The 8,721-nt window shown below is 47.4% G+C and overlaps 1 pseudogene; it reads left to right on the top strand.

Moving 5' to 3' along the window:
* Nucleotides 1–293: 293 nt before the first annotated feature.
* Nucleotides 294–8,721, top strand: part of LOC105740804 — a 29,189-nt pseudogene continuing 20,761 nt past the window's right edge.

The raw sequence follows: 8,721 nt of genomic DNA, 5'->3' as shown, positions 1-8,721 counted from the left end.
GTCTCTACTAAAAATACAAAAATTAGTCAGGGGTGGTGGCACATGCCTGTAGTCCCAGCTACTCGGGAGGCTGAGGTGGGAGAATTGCTTCAACCCAGGAGGTGGAGGTTGCAGTGAGCTGAGATCATGCCATTGTACTCCAGCCTGGGCAACAGAGCGAGACTCTGTCTCAAAAAAAAAGAAAGGGATTTGCTCTATCAGTTATATGTGGATTCCGTCCCCCATTGCCTATTTCGAACAGGAATTTGTGTGAAACCGTGGCTTTAAAATGAAATTTGGAGACACTCAAAAGTATGCCTGGGCCAAGCCTGGTGTTGGCACAAGGTGGGGCTGAAGGCTCACCTCTGCGAGGTGCCAAAGCCTCAAGGAAGCCAGAAGCAGTGGCCATGTGTCCAGACCCCACCACCAAGGCCCTGGCCCGCGAGGTCCTGGTGGGCAGCCGTGGCTTTGGAGAGCGTTCCAGGTGCATCTGGTGAGTTCTACCTTCAACTACCAACAGCAGAAAGCACAGAGTCAGGGAGAAGTGAGCAGAGCATGGGAAGCAGGGAGTGAGGGAGGGGTGAGAGGAGACCTGGGGAAGGATAGGCTGAACCCCCTGGGCACTTTAGCTGTGTCAAGGCAGCAGCCTTGGCATGGAAAGTGGGATGGTTGATGATTCCCAAGACAGCAAGATGTGTTCGTAATAGGAAGGGGATTCAGCTCTGCTAAGGTGGCAAGGTAGCTAGTTTATGGGACATTCTCTCGGGTGGAGATGCCTGTGCCCTGCGCTGAGATCTCCTCCCTATGCCCTCTCTCTGCCTGCCCACATCCAGCCCCAGGGCTTCAAATGCTGTCTGTAAGCTGGTGACACATTTGCATAGGTCTTCTGAGTTCCAGCTTCCTATCTGCCCCTGGGGACCTGATATCTCCTCAGTGACAACTGAAAGGCAGCACAACCTTGACACGGCCAAGTGAGAACTTCAACTGCCCCGGCAAGTCCCCTGCAACTGTCTTCAGCAGCACTGTCCCTACGCCCAGTAACTTAGGCCGGCATTCTCTCTGTCCTTCTTGAGCCCACCTCTCCTCCCACCCTGTAAACATCACCATTTCCAAACCCCTCATGTCCAGCCATTCCTACCAATGCCAGGCGTGGGACGCAGCAGACCACTCTGTCCCTCCCCTGGGACCCTGCAGTGGCTCCTCACTAGCCTCCCACACTGCCCTTGCCCCCATAGCTTCTCTGCACAGCAGCCAGGAGAGTCTTACCAAGTCAAATAAGCCACTCTCTTGTTTCACAAGCCTCCAGTGGCTTTCACTCTTGATAAACCCCCAAATCCTTGCCTGCACGGTTCTGAGGCTTGCAGGACCAGCTTACCATCATCTCTGTGCCCCATCGTTCTACACTCTGATGCCCACTGGCTATGCAGAAGCCTGAGGAAGCCTCGCTGGCCTGGCCTGCCCTCCAACAAGCCGTGCACCAGCCTGTCCTGGCCTCTGCTTGAAGGGCTGTCCTGGAGACCCCTCGGCCTGCCTCCTCCTTGCTCAAATCACACAATTATGAGGGGCGTTTCCACACTCAGAGTGAAGCAGCCCCCTTTGTTTCGGTCTGTTTTCTCTTCTGCGTGGCACTGAGCACCTGAAAGTGTCTGTTTTGTGTTTATCATCTGTTAAGCCCACTTCAGTGCAAGCCCTTCATGGCTGCCTGCAGTCTAGGCTGCTGCTCGCTTCTCCCTGCCTTCCCACTCACCACTAGGCCATGTGCCTCAGGGCCAGAGTCTACACTGCGGTGCATCCTGCCTGGCTCCTTCCTTGTCATCAGGGCTGATGCAACCAGCTGGTCCAGAGCTCGGGAAGAGGGTGATTCGCAACACCACGCTCCATTTTGGTTTTGAACAAATTGCTGTTGACTGCTGGATTTTTCTTTCCTCCTCAAATGAAAGATTCCATGTCCAGGTAGGCTGTTAAAACAGGCCTCCTAGAAATCTTTTCCCCAGTGGGCTCAGGGCTGCCCTGGCCGGCTGTGTCAAGTGACAGGCCTGGAATGGAGAAAACCAGGGTCAGTGGTCAGATGGATCCTGCCGGCCCTGCCTGACTCTGGCCACTCATTCTCAGGCTGACACCAGAGCCTTGCCCTCTCTAGGGCCTATGCGTCCTGTGCCCTCACTCTCAGGGCTATGTAGAACTTTCATGGGTCCTAGGCATTTTTGCCTTCCTGGGCCTTTTCCACTATAAAAAATTATTTATTTTATTTTATTTTTTTGAGACTGAGTCTTGCTCTGTCACCTAGGCTGGAGTACAATGGCACGATCTCCGCTCACGGCAACCTCTGCCTCCTGGGTTCAAGCGATTCTCCTGCCTCTGCGTCCCAAGTAGCTGGAATTGCAGGCGCGTGCCAGGAGGCCCTGCTAATTTTTTGTATTTTTAGTAGAGACGGGGGTTTCACCATGTTGGCCAGGATGATCTTGAACTCCTGACCTCGTGATCTGCCCACCTTGGCCTCTTAAAGTGCTGGAATTACAGGTGTAAGCCATCAAGCATGGCCTAAAAAATTATATTTTACAATGATATTGGCATAAAGGCAAATATAATCTAGGCTGATTCATGATTATATACTCATTATTATATCTACTCATTTTTCTTCTGATTTTAAAAGAAATGAAAATCAAAGTCATATTCACGGCCCCTAAAACGAGTCTCATGGGTCCTGTGCTGTGTGCCAGAGCGAGAGTGGGCGAGAGTGGGCTCTGCTTCGCTCCTCTGCATGGCCCTGCATTGGGGGGATGGTATCTGAGACAAGGAGAAAACTTCTGTTTGACGGAATGTGAAAAAAATCCAACTTGAGGGTACAACCAGGGGAGGGCCAGCCCAGCCCTGCTTTAAACTTCAGCAGCCTTCCTCCACCTAGGTCTCTTGAAACCCTCCCTCCCCTTGAACTGGCCACCTGACATTTCACATTCAGACCACCTTTCCTCCAGAGCAGGGTTTCTGGAAGCACGGTGCAGACCCACTTGGGGGAGGAGAGATGGTGAACTGCAAATTCTGAGTCCCACCCAGTTAGAAATCTCCAGGACAGGTTCAGGGTTCTGCATCATTAATAAGCCCTCCTGGTAAGGCTTAGGGCCACTGAAGTTTGAGAAAAACTCCCTGAAGTCTAAATACAAACATCACTTCATCACCCACAAAGGACAGCCTTGATTAGGAGGTAGAAGCTAAACAGAAGCAGATGGGCCAGAGGGGCCAGCAAGGGCTGAGTGTCAGCTCCAGAATGTGCCTCTGAGCTGAGTGACAACGAAACCCACGCAGCCTCTCAGCGCTCCAGCTTCTTCAGCTGGAAATTGGGAATAACAGCACCCACTTCACTGGGTTGGAAATCAATTGAGACCATGAATTTGTGTTTGGTAAGCTGTGAGGAGAATGTTAGGGACTAGCTCTGCAGCAGTGGTCATGGTCTTGGGGTTCTTGGCCTGCAGGGGTCCGTGATCCTTGTGCCCAGAGAGTCCATGAGATCAGGATAAAAACACTCAACAGCTAGGAATGAAAGAAAACTTCCTCAGGCCATTAAAGGGCATCTGCAAAGAGCCCACAGCTAACATCATGATTGAAAGCTCTCAACAAATGATTGATTGAATGATCGAAAGCTTTCCTCCTAAGATCACTCTGTTTTTGCTACTCTCACACTCAACATGATACTTCCAACAACAGATGTGTGGGTTTTCCCCATACAACAATTTTCCAGGGGACACCAGCTGGATATCCTACAATTTAACTCAGTTCTGACACTGTCTACCTGGAGTTGGAGTCAGATCCCACAGGTTAATGGCTCAGGCCCACAGGACTGCCCCCACTTCAGATGCCAATCACAAGTAGTAGGTTACCCACAACTACATGGAGGTTCTTTTTTCTTTTTTCCATAGGGTCTTTCTCTATCACCCAGGCTAGAGTACGGTGGTGTGATCTCAGCTAACTGCAGCCTCTACCTCTGGGGCTTAAGTGATCCTCCCACCTCAGCCTCTTGAACAGCTGGAACAATAGGCGCGTGCCATTATACCTGGCTAATTTGTGTGTGTGTGTGTGTGTGTGTGTGTGTGTGTGTGTCTTTTTCTCTTTTTTAAAAAGTTTTTATTTTATTTTATTTTTCTGAGACACAGTCTCGCTCTGTCACCAGGCTGGAGTGCAGTGGCATGATATCGGCTCACTGCAACCTCTGCCTCCCAGGTTCTAGTGATTCTCCTGCCTCAGCCTCCTGAGTAGCTGGGACTACAGGCACTCACCACCACACCTAGCTAATTTTTGTATTTTTAGTAGAGATGGGGTTTCACCATGTTGGCCAGGATGATCTTGATCTCTTGACCTGGTGATCTGCCTGCCTTGGCCTCCCAAAGTGCTGGAATTACAGACGTGAGCCACAGTGCCCGGCCTTTATTTTATTTTTTTTTTGAGACAGGGTCTCTCTGTATTGCCCAGGCTGGAGTGCAGTGGTGTCATCTTGGCTCATTGCAACCTCTACCTCCCAGGTTCAAGTGAGTCTCCTGCCTCATCCTTTGAGTAGCTGGAGTTAGAGGTGTGTGCCACCACCACCCGGCTAATTATCGTAGTTTTAGTAGAGACAGGTTTTCACCATGTTGACCAGACTGGTCTCGAACTCCTGACCTCAGGTCATCCACCTGCCTTGGCCTCCCAAAGTGTTGGGATTACAGGTGTGAGCCACCACGCCTAGGCTTGTGCTATTTTTAAAAATTTAATTTCATTATAAATCCCATAGTAGGTTTTTTTTGGGGGGGCGGGGTATGGAGTTTCGCTCTTGTTGCCCAGGCTGGGGTGCAATAGTGTGATCTCGGCTCATTGCAACCTCTGCTTTTGGGTTCAGGCGATTCTCCCGCTTCAGCCTCCCAGGTAGCTGGGATTACAGACATATGCTACCACATCCAGATAATTTTGTATTTTTAGTAGAGACGGGGTTTCACCATGCTTGTCAAGCTGGTCTTGAACTCCTAACCTGAGGTGATCCTCCCACCTCAGCCTCCCAAAGTGCTGGGATAACAGGCATCAGCAACCGTGCCCGCCCCATAGTACTTTTTGTATTTTTTTAGAGACTGGATTTCATCATGTTGCCCGGGCTGGTCTCAAATTCCTGGCCTCAAGCAATCTGCCTGCCTCAAGCTCCCAAAGTGCTCCCACCATGCCTGGCCTCCTTTTCAGGTTTGATTAATTTCCTAGAGTGGCTCACAGAACTCAGGGAGACACTTAGGCTCACTTAGGCTATTGTAAAGGACATTACAAAGGATACAAGAACAGCCACATGAAAAGGTGCACCAGGCAAGGTATGAGGAAAGAGCACGGAGCTTCCCTGCCCTCTCCTGGGAGCCACTCTCCCAGGAGCCACTCTCCCAGCACCTCCACGTGTTCAGCAACTCAGAAGCTCTGAATTCTGTTCTTTTGGGTTTTTATGTAGGCTTCATTACCTAGGCATGATTGATCAGATCACTGGCCATTGGGGGTCAGCTCAACCTTCAGCTCTTCCTCCTTCCCTGGAGGATCAGTTTCAGAAATGAAAGTTCCAACCCTCTAATCACCTGGTTGGTTCACCTGGCAGCCAGCCCCCATCCTGAGGCTACCCAGGGGCCCCAGCCATTTGAGCTATGTGCCAGGAAACAGGGAGGAAGACAATATATATATATTTATTACAAATTACAAATCACAATATCATAATCACAAACAAGATAAACATATCCCTTCTTGCCACTTCTATTCAACATTGTCCTGGAGTTTCTAACTAGGGCAAGTAGTGTAACCAAAATATGTCTGAGACAGGACTCAATCAATTTAGAAGTTCATTTTGCCAAAGTTAAGGATGTGCCCAAGAGAAAGGTATAGCTTTCCCCAACGATTATTTTGAGGTCTTCAATATTTAAAGGGGAAAAGTGGGCTGGAGGAAGGAGAGGGTCTCATGACTGAATCCACATGTTACAAGAGAAAGGGAGTAGGTAGGGGAATAGCCAATTATGTGTTTGTCTGGCACTCAGTAAATCAGCATTTCTTTTAATTTTATTATTATTTTATTTTATTTTTTAAAAATTTTATTTATTTATTTTTTGAGATGGATCTTGCTCTGTTGCCCAGGCTAGAGTGCAGTGGTGCAATCTCAGCTCACTGCAACCTCTGCCTCCCGGGTTCAAGCAATTCTCCTGCCTTAGCCTCCTGAGTAGCTGGAATTATAGGTGCCTGCCATCGCACCCGGCTAATTTTTCTATTTTTAGTAGAGACAGGGTTTCACCATCTTGGCCAGGCTGGTCTCAAACTCCTGACCTCGTGATCCACCCACCTTGGCCTCCCAAAGTGCTGGGATTACAGGTGTGAGCTACCCACCTGGCCTTATTTTATTTTTTGAGACAAGGTCTCACTCTAGTTGCCCAGGCTGAAGTGCAGTCGTGCAATTTCTGCTTACTGCAGCTTCCACCTCCCCGGCTCAGGTGATTCTCCTACCTCAGCTTCCTGAGTAGCTGGGACTACAGGCACGCACCACCATGCCTGGCTAATTTTTTGCACTTTTAGTAGAGACAGAGTTTTGCTATGTTGCCTAGGCTGATGTCAAACTCCTGGACTCAAGCAATCTGCCCACCTCTGCCTTCCAAAGTGTTGAAATTACAGGCATGAGCCACCGTGCCCAGCCTAATCAGCACTTTACATAAGATAAGGTGAACATAGAGTAGCTACTTGTAGAGATATTTAACCTTTTATCTGCAGCTATCTGCTTAGGAACAAAAGGAAAGGCAACTTCTTGCAGGACTCAGCTTTCAGCTTAATTTTTTTCTTTTGGCAGAGTGAATCGAGGTCCCAAATTTTATTTTCCTTTCACACTAGACAAGAAAAAGAAGTAAAAGGCATCCCAGTGAAAAAGTAAGAAATAAAATTTGTCTGTATTCACAAATGACATGATCTTATATACGGAAAATCCTAAGAAGTTCACTAAAAAGTTATTTGGACAAATAAATGAGTTCAGCAAGGCTGCAGGATAGAAGATCAATATATAAAAATCAAATGTATTTCGATGTGCTTGCAAACAACAATCCAAAAATGAAAATTAAAAACAAACAAACAAACCAAAAAAAAAAAACAAAAAAAAACAACAAAAAAAACCAGTTCCACTGGGTGCGGTGGCTCACGCCTGTAATCCCAGCACTTTAGGAGGCCGAGGTGGGTGGATCACTGGAGGTCAGCAGTTCGAGACCAGCCTGGCCAATATTGTGAAACCCCATCTCTACTAAAAATACAAAAATTTGCTGGGCATGGCAGTGGACTCCTATAATCCCAGCTACTCAGGAGGCTGAGGCAGGAGAATCGCTTGAACCCGGGAGGCAGAGGTGGCAGTGAGCCAAGATCTCACCATTGCATTCCAGCCTGGATGACAAGAGCGAAACTCCATCTCAAAAAACAAAAACAACAAAACAACAACAACAACAAAACAGTTCCTAGGCCAGGCACGGTGGCTCACACCTGTAATCTCAGCATTTTGGGAGTCCAAGGTGGGTAGATCAATTGAGGCCAGGAGTTCAAGACCAGCTTGGCCAACATGGTGAAACCCCATCTCTACTTAAAATACAAAAATTAGCTGGGTGTGGTAGCAGGTGCCTGTAGTCCCAGCTTCTCAGGAGGCTGAGGCAGGAGAATCGCTTGAACCCGGGTGGCGGAGGTTGCAGTGAGCCGAGATCGCACCATTGCACTCCAGCCTGGGCAACGGAGCAAAACTCTGTCTCAAGAAAACAAAAACAAAAACACAAAACCATTTCCATTTACGATAACATTAAAAGGCATAAATTACCTAAACATAAATTTAACAAAATAAGCAAAACTTATACTTTGAGAACTGCAAAACTGAAAGAAATTTTAAAAGATCAGAAGAAATGGAAAAACATCTCATGTTCATAGATCAGAAGACTTAACATTGTTAAGATAGCCATATTTCCCACATTTCTCTACAGATTTAATGCAATCTTTGTCAGAATCTCAGCTGGCTTCTTTGTAGAAACTGACATGCTGATCCTAAATTTCACATGGAATTTAAAGGGACCTAGAAAACCCAATCTTAAAAGTGAAGACCCATGTTGTAGGACTCATACTTCTTGCTTTCAAAATTCACCACAAAGCAACGATAATCAAGACAGTGTGGTACTTGCACAAAAATAGACTTATAAACCCATGAAATAGAATCAAGTGTCTAGAAATAAACCCATGCATCTGTGATCAATTGATTTTCAAGAAGGGTGCCGAGACCATTCAGTAAGACAAGAATAGTCTTTCCAGCAATGAAGTTGGACACTTAGCTCACACCAGAAACAAAAATCCATTCAAAAGGCATCAAAGACCTAAATGTTAGAAGTGAAACAAGAAAACTCTTAAAAGAAATTACCTTGGATCTGGGCATGGTGGTTCACGACTGAAATCTCAGCACTTTGGGAGGCTGAGGCAGGCAGATGGTTTTTAGCTCAGGAGTTCAAGACCAGCCTGGGCAACATGGCAAAACCTTGTTTCTACATAAAATCCAAAAACTAGCTGGGCGTTTTTGGTGACTTGTGCCTGCAGTTCCAGCTACTCAGGAGGCTAAGGCTGGAAAATCTCTTGAGCTCTGGAAGCAGAGGTTGCAGTGAGCCAGGATCACGCCACTGCTCTCCAGCCTGGGTGACAGTAAGACCCTGTATGAAAAAATAAATAAAAATTAAAAAAAAAATTATCCTGGATTTGGCA

The sequence above is a fragment of the Nomascus leucogenys genome, chromosome 14 (assembly GCF_006542625.1).
Source record: "Nomascus leucogenys isolate Asia chromosome 14, Asia_NLE_v1, whole genome shotgun sequence".
In the NCBI taxonomy this organism is placed as follows: Eukaryota; Metazoa; Chordata; class Mammalia; order Primates; family Hylobatidae; genus Nomascus; species Nomascus leucogenys.
Note: the sequence above shows the minus strand (reverse complement) of the source record. Positions and strands in the feature narration are given on the sequence as shown.